This window comes from Gymnoscopelus microlampas (genome assembly GCF_963454915.1).
Source record: "Gymnoscopelus microlampas genome assembly, chromosome: 2".
In the NCBI taxonomy this organism is placed as follows: Eukaryota; Metazoa; Chordata; class Actinopteri; order Myctophiformes; family Myctophidae; genus Gymnoscopelus; species Gymnoscopelus microlampas.
This window is the reverse complement of record NC_139939.1, coordinates 58,544,232-58,557,749: the sequence shown is the minus strand read 5'-3', so window position 1 is coordinate 58,557,749 and position 13,518 is coordinate 58,544,232.

Genomic DNA, 13,518 nt, shown 5'->3' with positions numbered 1-13,518 from the left:
TGGAAAACAACGACAAGTTAGAGAAAATGAGGCTTTGGCTGAGAAGAATAGTGAGAAGAATAGACAGCTCCAGAAACAACTGGATCTCTTCCAGGAAGAACTAAGAACCAAAAATAGTGATTGGTGCCTAGAAAAGCAACAATGGGAGGCGGAGAGACAGGGACAAGCTAGAGAAAAGGAGGCTTTGGCTGAGAAGAATACACAACTCCAGAAACAACTGGATCTCACACAGGAAGAATTGACAACCAAAGATACTAATCTTTACCTTGAGAAGGAGGAATGGGAGAATGGGAGACAAAGACAAGCAAGGGATAAGGAGGCTTCGGCTGAGAAGAATAGACAACTCCAGAAACAATTGGATCTCATCCAAGACGAAGTCAGAACCAAAGACACTAATTGGTGCCTTGAGAAAGAGAAATGGGAGGCTGGGAAACAACGACAAGCTAGAGAAAATGAGGTCTTAGCTGAGAAGAACAGTGAGAAGAATAGACAGCTCCAGAAACAACAGGATCTCTTCCAGGAAGAACTGAGAACTAAAGATACTCATTGGTGCCTTGAAAAGGAGAAATGGGAGAATGAGAGACAGGGACAAACTAGAGAAAGAGAGGCTTTGGCCAACAGGAATCGGCAACTCCAGAACCAACTGGATCTCACCCAAGAAGAATTGAGAACCAAAGATACTAAAATTTGCCTTGAGAAGGAGGAATGGGAGAATGGGAGACAAAGACAAGCAAGGGATACGGAGGCTTCGGCTGAGAAGAATAGACAACTCCAGAACCAACTGGATCTCATCCAAGACGAGCTGAGAACCAAAGATACTAATTGGTCTCGGGAGAAGCTGAAATGGGAGGCAGAGAGAGAGGGACAAGGAGAAGTGAAAGAGGCTTTGGCAAAGAAGAATGGGCAACTCCAGAACCAACTTGAGCTCTTCCAGGAAGAACTGAAAACCAAAGATCGTCGTTGGTGCACAGAGAAGGAGAAATGGGATGTTGATAGACAGGAACAAGCTAGGAAAAATGTGGCTTTGGATGAGAACAATTGGCAACTGCAGAATGAACTGGACCTCAGCCAGGAAGAATTAAGAAGGAATCATAACCTTTGGGGTGTGGAGAAGGATAAATGGGAAAATAAACTACAGGGACAAATAAGGGAAAGTGAGGCATTGACTGAGAAGAATGGGAAACTGTTGAACCAAGTGGAACTCATCGAGAATGAACTGAGGACAAAAAATATGGATTGGTGCATGGTGAAGGAGAAAAGGGAGGAGGAGAGAAAGGGGCTAGCAAGAGAAAAGGAGACTTTGGCTCAGAAGATTGGGCAACTCCAGAAACAACATGGCCTCATCCAGGAAGAACTGAGAATGGGAAATTCTCATTGGAGCATGGAGAAGGTCAAATGGGAAGGGGAGAAACAGGGGCTATCTAGAGAAAAAGAGGCTTTGGCTAAGAAGAATGGGCAACTCCAGAACCAACTGGACCTCGTCCAGGAAGAACTGAGAATGACAAATTCTCATTTGTGCACGGAGAAAGAGAAATGGCAGGAGGAGAGACAGGGACAAAAAAGAGAAAAGGAGGCGTTGGCTGAGAAGAATGGGAAACTCCAAAACCAACTGGATATCATACAGGTAGAAATGAGAATTAAAGATACTCATTGGTGCATGGAGAAGGACAAGTGGGAAATGGAGAGACAAGGACAGGCTAGAGAAAAAGCAGATTCGGATGAGAAGATCGGGCAACTCCAGAAAAAAATGGATTTCATCCAGGAAGACCTGAGTACCAGAAATTATCATTGGTGCACAGAGAAAGACAAATGGGAAGAAGAGAAACAGGGGCTAAAACGAGAAAAGGAGACTTTGAATAAGAAAAATGGGCAACTACAGAAAAAACTAGAAATCATTGATGAAGAAATTAGAAGTAAAGCATCTAATTTGTGCTTGGAAAGGGATAAATGGGAGAAAGAGAGACAGGGACAAAATAGAGACAAGGAGGCTTTGGTGGAGAAGAATGGGCAACTCCAAAACCAACTGGACCAAATCCAAGAAGAACTGAGAACAAAACAGGCCAATTGCTGCATGGAGAAGAAGAAATTGGAGGAAGAGATACAGGGACAAGCTAGAGAAAGTGAGGCTTTGGATATGAGAATTGAGCAACTCCAGAAACAACTGGACATCATCCAGGAAGAACTGAGAACCAAAGATACACATTGGTGCACAGAGAGGGAGAAATGGAACAAGGAGAGACATGGACAAGCTAGAGAAAATGAGGCCTTGGATGAGAAGAATGGGCAACTAAGGAACCAACTGCTTGTCATCCAGGACGAACTTAGAACCAAACATTCTCATTGGTGCGAGGAGAAGGACAAATGGGAGGAGGAGAGATTGGTACTAGCTAGAGAAATGGAAGCTTTGGATGAGAAAACTGGGCAACTCCAGAAACAACTGGTTGTCATCCAAGAAGAATTGAGAACCAAACATACTCACTGGTGTGTGGAGAGGGAGAAATGTAACAAGGAGAGACATGGACAAGCCAGAGAAAAGGAGGCTTTGATTGAGAAGAGTGGGCAACTCCAGAAACAACTGGACATCAACCAGGAAGAAATGAGAACAAAACATACTCATTGGTGCACAGAGAAGCACAAGTTAGAGGAGGAGAGACAGAGAAAAGCCAAAGAAAAGGAGGTATTGGCTGAGAAATATGGTAAACTTCAGAATCATTTGGACCTCATTCAGGAACAATTCAGAACCAAAGATGTTGATTGGTGTGTGGAGAAGGAGAAATTGGAGGAGGAGAGACGGAGACAAGATCGAGAAAAGGAAGCGTTGACTGAGAAGAATTTGCATCTCAAGAATGAACTTGAACTGATTCAGGAACATACTCATTGTTGCGTGGATGAGAATAAATGGGAGGGCAAGAGACAGGGACAACATCGAGAAAAGGAGGCATTAGCTGAGGAAAATGAGAAACTCCAAAACCAACTGGACCTCATCCAGATAGTACTGAGAAGCAAAGATACTCAGTGGAGTCTGGAAGAAGAAATGGAGGAGACACTGCGACATGGTAGAGAAAAGGATGCTTTCAGATCGGTACAAGCTAGGGAAAAGGAGGCATTGACTGAGAAGACTGTGAAACTCCAGAACAAACTGGATCTCATCCAATTAGTACTGAGAACCAAAGACACTCACTGGCGTGTGGACGAGCAATGGGAGGAGACACAGCGTCACACTAGAGAAAAGGATGCTTTGGCTGAGAAGAATTGGCAACTCCAGAAATGGGGAGAAGAGATAGAGGGACAAGCTGGAAAAATGGAGGCTTTGGCTAAGCAGATTAGGCAACTCCTAAACCAACAAGATATAATCCAGGATGAACTGGGAACCAAAAACACTTATTGGTGCATGGAAAAGGAGCATTTGGAGGAACAGAGACAGGCACACGCTATAGAAAAGGCGGCTTTTGCTGAGACGAATGAAAAACTCCAAAACCATCTGGACACCATCCAGGAAGAACTGAGAACAAAAGATGCTCATTGGTGCCTGGAGAAGGATAAATGGGAGGGTGAGAGACAGGGACAAGCTAGAGAAAAGGATGCTTTGGCCTTAAGGAATGGACAACTCCAGAACCAACTAGATCTCATCCAGCAAGAACTGAGAACCAAAGACACTCATTGGTGTTTGGAAAATGCAAAGTGGGAGACTGAGAGACAGGGACATGTTACAGAAAACGATGCTTTGGCTGAGAATAATGGTGAACTTCAGAACAAGCTGGATGTCATCCAGGTAGAACTGAGAATTAAAGATTCTAATATGTGTGTGGAAAAGGAGACATGGGAGAATGAAAGACAAGCACATTTTAGAGAAAAGGACACTTTGGCCATGAATAATGAGAAACTCCAGAACCAATTGGATCTCATCCAGGAAGAACTGAGAACCAAAGATACTAATTGGTGCATGGAGAAACTCCAGAACCAACTGGATCTCATCCAGGAAGAACTGAAAAAGAAAGATCATCATTGTAAGGAGGTGAAATTGGAGGAGAGACAACGACAAGCTAGAGATAAGGAGGCTTTGACCGAGAGGAATTGGCATATACAGAAATGTGGGGAGGAGATACATCGACCAGCTGGAAAAGGGGAGGCTTGGGCCGAGCAGATTAGGCACCTCCAGAACAAAGTGGATCTCATCCAGGATGGACTGAGAACCAAAGATACTAATTGGTGTATGGAGAAGGAGAAGTGGGAGGAGGAGAAACAGGGATGTGTGAGAGAAAAGGATGCATTAGCTAAGGAAAATGGCAAACTCCAGAACCACCTAGATCTCATCCAAGAACAACTGAGAATCAACAACACTCAATGGAGCAGGGATAAGGAGAAATGGGAGGCTGAAAGCCAAGGACAAGCTGGAGAAAAGGAGGTTTTGGCTAAAAAGAATAGGGAACTGCAGAACCAATTGGATTTCATCCAGGACGAATTCAGAACCAAAGATACTCATTGGTTTATAGAGAAGGAGAAATGGGAGAATGAGAGACGAGGACAAGGTAGGGAGAATGATTCTTTGGCTCAAAAGAATAGGCAACTTCGGAAACAACTGGATATAATCCAAGATGAACTGAGAACCAACGATAGTTATTGGTGCACGGAGAAGCAGAAATGGGAGATGGAGAGACAGGGACAAGCTAGAGAAAAGGACACTTTGATTCAGAAGAATGGGGAACTCCAGAACCGACTGGATCTCATCCAGGTAGAACTGGGAATCAAAGATGCTCAATGGCGCATGGAGAAGGAGAAATGGGAGGCGGAGAGACAGGGACAAACTGGACAAATTGATGCTTTAGCCAATAGGAATAAGCAACTCCAGAAACAAATGGAAGAACTTAAAACCAAAGATAGTCTTTGGTGTGTGGAGAAGGAGAAATGTGAGGAAATACTGGGACAAGCAGTGAAAAATGAGGCTTTGGCTAAGCAGATTAGGCAACTCCAGAATCAAATGGATCTCATCAAGGATGAACTGAGAACCAACAATATAAATTGGTGCATTGAGAAGCAAAAGTGGGAGGAGGAGAGACAGGGGAAAGCTAGAGAAAATGAGGCTTTAGCTGAGAAGAATAGAACACTCCAGGACCAACTGGATTTAACTCAGGACCAACTGAGAAGCAAAGACACTCTATTGTCCATGCATAAAGATGAATGGGAGGCTGAGAGACTAGGACAAGCTCGAGAAAATGATTCTTTGTCTGAGAAGAATAGAAAATTCCAGAAACAATTTGATCTCATACAGGAAGAACTGAGAACCAAAGATGCTAACTGGCGTGTGGAGAAGGATACATGGGATGCTGAGAAACACGGACAAACTGGAAAAATGGACGCTTTAGCAAAGAAAAATTGGCAACTCCAAAACCAACTGGACGTCCTCCGGGATGAACTGAGAACAAAAGATACTCAGTGGTGCCTTGATAAGGAGAAATGGGAGGAGGACAGACAGAGACACGCAAGAGAAAAGGAGGCTTTGGCCAACAAGAATTGGCAACTCCAGAACCAACTGGATCACACCCGGGATGAATTGAAAACCAAAGATAATCATTGGTGCGTACAGAAGGAGAAATGGGAGTCAGAGAGACTAGGACAAGCTAGAGAAAATGATTCTTTGGCTGAGAACAATAGAAAACTTCAGAACCAACTGAATCTCCTCCAGGAAGAACTGAGAACCAAAGATACTAATTGGCGTGTGGAGAAGGATACAGGGGATGCTGAGAGACAGGGACAAGCTGGAAAAATGGACGCTTTGGATAAGAAGAATGGGCAACTCCAGAACCAGCTGGACATCATCCAGGATGAACTGAGAACAAAAGATATCCAGTGGTGCCTTGATAAGGCGAAATGGGAGGAGGACAGACAGAGACACGCTAGAGAAAAAGAGGCTTTGGCCAACAGGGATTGGCAACTCCAGAACCAACTGGATCACACCCGGGACGAATTGAAAACCAAAGATACTCATTGGTGCCTAGAGAAGGAGAAATGGGAGTCAGAGAGACTAGGACAAGCTAGAGAAAATGATTCTTTGGCTGAGAACAATAGAAAACTCCAAAACCAACTGGTTCTCATCCAGGAAGAACTGAGAACCAAAGATACTAATTGGCGTGTGGAGAAGGATACAGGGGATGCTGAGAGACAGGGACAAGCTAGGAAAATGGACGCTTTGGTTAAGAAGAATGGGCAACTCGAGAACCAATTGGACATCGTCCAGGATGAACTGAGAACCAAAGGTACTCAGTGGTGTCTTGATAGGGAGAAAATGGAGGAAGACAGGCAGAGACAATCTAGAGAAAAAGAGGCTTTGGCCAACAGGAATTGGCAACTCCAAAACCAACTGGATCTCACCCAGGAAGAATTGAGAACCAAAGACACTAATTGGCGTGTGGAGAAGGATACAGGGGATGCTGAGAGACAGGGACAAGCAGGAAAAATGGACGCTTTGGTTAAGAAGAATGGGCAACTCCAGAACCAATTGGACATCATCCAGGATGAACTGAGAACCAAAGGTACTCAGTGGTGTCTTGATAGGGAGAAAATGGAGGAAGACAGGCAGAGACAAGGTAAAGAAAAAGAGGCTTTGGCCAACAGGAATTGGCAACTCCAGAACCAACTGGATCTCACCCAAGAGAATTGGGAGTCTGAGAGACTAGGACAAGCTAGAGAAAAGGATTCTTTGGCTGAGAAGAATAGACAACTCCAGAAACAACTGGATCTCATTCAAGAAGAGTTAAGAACCAAAGATACAATTTGGCGTGTGGAGAGGGATACACAGGATACTGAGAGACAGGGACAATTTGAAAAAATCGACACTTTGGCTAAGAAGAATTGTCAACTCCAGAACCAACTGGATATCATCCAGGATGAACTGAGAACCAAAGATATGAATTGTTGTATAGAAAAGGAACATTTTACAAAGGAGAGACAGGGACAAGCTCAAGAAAATGAGATTTTGGTTGAGAAGAATGTGGAACTGATGACCCAACTCGAACTCATCCAGGAGGAACTTAGAACCAAACATAATCAATGGTGCCTGGAGAGGGGAAAATGGGTGGAGAAGAGACAGGTACAAGCTAGAGAAAAGGAGGCTTTGGATGGGAAGATCGGGCAACATCAGGAACAACTGGAACTAATCCAGGAAAAACTGAGAAATAAAGATACTGTTTCATTTGTGGAGAAGGAGAAATGGGAGGCTGAGAGACAGGGACAAGGTAGACAAATAGACGCTTTGGCTAAAATGAATGGTCAACTCCAGAACCAACTCGAAGTCATCCAGGAAGAACTGAGAAAGAAAATGTCTGATTGTCATGTGGAAAAGGAGAAATTGGAAACTGAGCAACAGGGACACGCTAGAAAACTTGATGCATTGGCTAAGAAGAATGGGCAACTCCAGAACCAACTGGTACTGATCCAGGAAGAACTGAGAACAAAAGATTCTGATTGGTCTGTGGAGAAAGATACATGGGATGCGGATAGACAGAGTAAAGCTAGAAAGATTGATGCTTTGGCTAAGAAGAATGGGCAACTACAGAACCAACTGGACCTCATCCAGGATGATTTGAAAACCAAAAATATGAATGGGTACATGAAGAGGGAGACCTGGGAGGAGGAGAGATGGGGACAAGGTAGAGAAAAGGAGGCTTTGGTGGAGAAAAATTGGCAACTAAGGAACCAACTAGAGATCATCCAGGAAGAACTTAGAGCCAAACAAGCTGATTGGCGCGTGGAGAAGGAAAAATGGTCGGAGGAGAGACAAACTAGAGAAAAAGAAGCTTCGGATGAGAAGATTGAGCAATGGGAGGCTGAGCGACAGGGACACGCTAGACAAATAGATGCTTTGGCTAAGCAGAATGGGCAACTCAAGAACCAACTGGAACTCAATCAGGAAGACCTGAAAACCAAAAATATGAATTGGTTCATGGAGATGGACAAGTGGGAGGGGGAGAGACAGGGACATGCTAGAGAAAAGGAGGCGTTGGATGAGAAGATTTGGCAACTCCAAAAACAACTGGACGTAATCCAGGAGGATATTAGAACAAAACATAATCTTTGGCGCATGGAGAAGCAAAATTGGGAGGAGGAGAGACAGAGTAAAGCTAGGGAAAAGGAGGCATTGACTGAGAAAAATGGACAAGTAAAGAAAGAACTGGATCTCATCCAAAAGGAATTGAGTACCAAAGAAACTGATTGGCGTGTGGAAAAGGACAAATGGGAGACTGAAGGACATGGACTAGCGAGAGAAAGTACGGCTTTGACTGTGAATAATCGTAAACTCCAGAACCAACTCGACCTCATCCAGGATGAACTAAGAACCAAACATTGCTATTGGTGCGCAGAGAAGGAGAAATGGGAAGAGGATAAACGAGAACAATCCAGACAAAATGAGGCTGTGGTTCAAAAAAACAGGCAACTCCAGAACCAACTGGACCTCAGCCAGAAAGAACTGAGATCCAAGGACACTGATGTGTACATGCAGAATGAGAAATGGGAGAAGGAGACAGAGGGACAAGCTAGAGAAAAGGAGGCTTTGGCTGAGAGGATTGGCAAACTCCAGCACCAACTGAACCTCAACCAGGAAGAACTGAGATCCAAGGACACCGATTTATACATGGAGAAAGACAAATGGGAGTCTGAGAGACGGAGACATGGTAGAGAAAATGATGCTTTGGCTGAGAGAAATGGGCAACTCCAGGACCAACTGGACCATGTCCAGGAAAACATGAGAAACAAAGATACTCATTGGTCCATGGAGAAGGGGGAATGGGAAGAGGAGAGACAGATACAAGCGGGAGTAAAGGAGGCTTTTTCTGAGAAGAATATACAGCTCATCCATGAACTGAGAACCAAAGATTCTCATTGGTGCGCAGAGAAGCAGAAATGGGAAGAAGAGAAACAAGAAAAATCCAGACAAAATGAGGCTTTGGTTCAAAAAAGCAGGCAACTCCAGAACCAAGTGGACCTCATCCAGAGAGAACTGAGATCTAAGGACACTGATTGGAAGACGCAGGAGGAGAAATGGGAGAAGGAGACAGAGGGACAAGCTAGAGAAAGGGAAGCTTTGGTTGAGAGTAATGGCAAACTCCAGCAACAACTTGTCCTCATCCAGGAAGAACTGAGATCTAAGAACACTGATTGGGACATGGAGAAGGAGAAATGGGAGGCTGAGAGACAGGGATATGGTAGAGAAAAGGAAGATTTGGCTAAGGATAATGGAAAACTTCAGAATCAACTGGACCTGTTCCAGGAAGAACTGAAAACTAAAGACGATTGTTGGGCCATGGAGAAGTTGAAATGGGAGGAGGAAAGACAGAAACAAGCCAGAGAAATTGAGGCTTTGTCTGATAAGAAAGGGCAACTCCAGAACCAACTGGACCACATCCAGACAGACCAGAAAATCAAATATACTCGTTGGAGCTTAGATACGAATGATGAGCGACAGGAGAAAGCTGAAGAAAATGACAATTTGGTTGAGACGGGTGGGATAGTCCAGAAACAACTGGACATCATCCAGAAAACACTGGAAACAAAGCATAATGATTGGTGGGAGCAGAAGGAGAGATGGGTGGCTGGGAGACTGGGACAAGCAAGAGGAACAGAGGCTTTGGCTGGGAAGAATGTGCAACTCCAGAATCCGGAGGGGGAGAGACCGGGACAAGCTAGAGGTTCTCCTGCTTTGGATGAGAGGAACGGGCAACTCCAGAACCAGGTCAACCTCCTCCAGGAAAAACTGAGAAGCAAAGAGTCTCATTGGTGCCAGGAGAAGGATAAGTGGGAGGAGGAGAGACAAGGCCGTGCTAGAGAAAAGGAGGCTCTGGCTGAGACAAATGAGCAACTCCAGAACCAACTTGATGTCATCCAGGTAGAACTGAGAATCAAAGATGCTAATTGGTGCATGGATAAAAAGAAATGGCAGTATGATAGACAGGAGCTTGCGAGAGAAAATGAGTCTTTGCTCGAGAAGAACGGGCAACTCCAGAAACAACTGGACCTCCTCCAGAAAGAACCAAGAATCAAAGCTGGAGATAGGGAGGCTTCAGCTCAGAGAAATTGGTTCTTCCTCAAACAGGAAGAACTGAGAACCAAAGAAGAGTTCAAGCAACGGGACAAGGCCCTTCTACAAGTCCAAACGCTGTTGGCACAGAAGGAGAAAGATATAGAGCACCTTGAGAAGGATGTAGAGCACCTTACAGATATATACAAGGAGGAGCACACAAAAGTAACTCACATGACAGAGGAGAATAAGCAGCTCAAGGACAAATTGCATTGCCTCCAGAAGGAACTAAAGCAACTTTCCCGGACGGCAGACTACCATGCTGAGGACATCAGAAATTATCATCTGCATGATCGTTATGATAAAACTGGAAAGTAAAATGCGTATGGTCATGTGGAAGATGCAAAGTTAGGACAGGATTATGCGACCTTCAGCTAGAGCAATATTTTAAAAGGCGAGTAAAAAAAACAAAAAACAAATACATACATTTTGTCTTTATTCTTTTTCATTACTAACTCTTTGACTGCCAGAAATAAAACATAATTTGCTACGCCACTGCCAGCGGTTGTTTTCACTAACCTTTGAGAAATCATAGAATATTCATCTCTAGTATGATCGATCCCCGAATCACTTTAAAAGTCGCATCCGAGTCTCGGGTGGGAGGTGTGCCGCTGCGATCATCAGTTCCATAGATATGGGCAGTTGAATGTAGGCTGTTTTTGCCAAAAAGCAACAGAAACAGTGAAAAAGCCATTCTTCCATATCAAATAACAAGGATGTGAACAAGGATGTTTGTTTTTTTTCGATCACGTGACCCGCTGCTTCTCTGCTTCTCTGGGAGCCGCAAACTAAAAAACCCTGTCATTCTCGTCATTGGCAGGCTGCACCTTAGCTAAATAGTATACTAAAGAGTGTAGAGAGACAGGAAACTGATGTCAGCTGGAACCTCAGGTCAAGCCAGGATGCAATGAATGCGTGAATGAGTGTTTGAGGCAGCAGAAAATGTCAGAGAGGGCCGGACACATCATTGCCATAGCTAATGTGCATTCTGCACAATTCCTTGGCAGGAAAAAGTTGCACACTGGCTCCATATGCAGTAATTTATTTGACTTGACGTTTCGGCCCTCAGAATCATCAAATGTAATTACTATACTAAAATGTCAGAGTATTCGTATACTACGCAAAACTTGTCACTTGATAAGCCCTGAGGTACGCTATTTCACCTTTATTGTCTCCGCCAGGCCTATAGGCATGGCGAGAGAGTATGTTTTGCCACCCGTCCGTCCGTCCGTCCGTCCGTCCTTCTGTCTGCGAGCAGCTAATCTCCGCCACCGTTGGCCCGGTCGCTGTGAAACTGCGCACACACACTCCTTGGATGCCACAGCAGAACCTCTGCCCCACATTTTTCAGATCAGCCTGTCATAGCGCCACCATGAGGCAGACTTTTGAAAAACACATTTTTTGCTATTACTCCTACAGATTTTGTCCAAAAAACACGCAAATCGGTACACAGTATCTCTATAGCCATGTGATCAACACAAATCTGTCTGATTGTCCATATTCCATAATGATTGGCTAAAATTGGCTTCCAAAGTTTACAGGATTGGTACATTATGAACAAAATGCCTCAAATCATGAACGCACCATGCGATTTCCGTGAACATTTCCACAGAGATTCCCACTTGGCCCAGGAAGAAATGCCACTTGAAAACGTTTACATCAGCCCCATGGTGGCGCTATAACGGGCCGATTCACGTCTTTATCTATAACTGCACCAATCTGTGTGAAACTTTGCACCCACACTCCATAGAGGCCAAGGAAAAACCTTTGCCCTGCATTTTTCAAATATACCTTTTAGAGCGCCACCAGGAGGCTGAGTTTTGTAATACAATTTATTTGCTCTTACTCCTTCAGATTCTGTCCAAAAATCACGCAAATCGGTATACAGTATCTCTATAGTCATGTGATCAACATGGATGTGTCTGATATTTCATATTCCATCCGAATTGGCTAACATTGCCTTCCAAAGTTTGCAGGATAGGTCCCTTTTGAACAAAATTCCTCAAATCATGAACGCAGTGTGCGATTTCCGTGAAATTTTGCACGCACATTCCCACTAGGCCGAGGAAGAAATGCCACCCTTTTCACCTTGGCCTGTTATAGCGCCACCAGCAGGTCTAATTTAGCAAACCACATTTTTGGAACAAAATGCCTCAAATCATGAATGCAGTGTCGGATTGTCGTGCAAGGCCTAAGAAAAAATGGCACCCTTTTCACATTGGTATATTATAGCGCCACCAGGAGGCCATAAAAACCTACCTGACCTGGTAGGAAAAAGTGCTCCGAGGAGCACTTTTTCTAGTTTTATTTGTATTCATGTATTATTATTTTATTGTTAACCACACTGTTGAGGAATCCTGTCGCTGCTTATAGTCAGGGTTCGGATGAAGTCTTTGTAATGCCCAGGGCTTTCACCAGGTTTAGTGCACAGTTCGTTAATGCATACTTATTGAGCTACTGATGTGTGAGCTGATGATTCTATCATTACTTTCATTTAGGTCATATAGATACTTTGTCAGTAGGCTATCTGCCAACACGATGGTGGAGAAAAAAAATATATAAAGATGGACTGAAAGAACAAAATACTTATTTGGTGTCTTAGTGTATGTATGGAACCTATTCTGTGAGCTTTTTCTTTCTGTCTTTATTCTTTCTTTCTTTTTGTCTTATTTTCTGGTACGGTACGGTGAAACAAATATACAATTCTACAATCAATAAACTAATATAAACTAAATAATAGACAAAAACAATGAAATAACTGAAAGTTTACATTGTTCCTTTTACATTGTGTTAAAAAAAAAATAATGCACCATTCTAATGCCAGTGAATGGACAGTTTCCCATGTGAACCATATAAGAACTTAAGACACCAACATCACACCGCTCACATTCTGCATGATGCTGTAATATTCAACTTTACATTTAGATGAAGTATTGCTGTTATGACCCCTAGGGTCATATTATGCATTTTCCTGTGTGTGTTGCCCTGTGTATTGTTTTCCTCCTCATTGGTGTGTCTGTGAATGAGTGGTGAGGAGTGACTGATTGAGTACCAGCCGGTGTGAATGGTGACTGAGTGGTGGCTAACTTAGCCTGCTTCCAGACCATAGACCCCGAGCCATAGACCAGGGGTCTTCAACGTTTTCAGGCTAAGGACCCCCTAGCTGAGAGAGAGATGAAGCAGGGACCCCCTCTGTATCGTATAAAATTGTGTGTCAGATTCAACATTTTTTGTTTACGTGGTCTGCTCTTTTTTCCCCCTACACCTATTTTGCCTACACCATTTTATCAAAAATAGCCGATCTACAAGCTCAAAACGCCTCGCTGCGAGGCGTTGTGAGCTTGTAGATCGGCTATTTTTGGCTAAAGTTCTCCTCAGAAAAGGAATTCTAGGGTTCAAGTGGTTAAGGTAAAATAAAAAATCCTATCACACAAAGATTTGGCGGA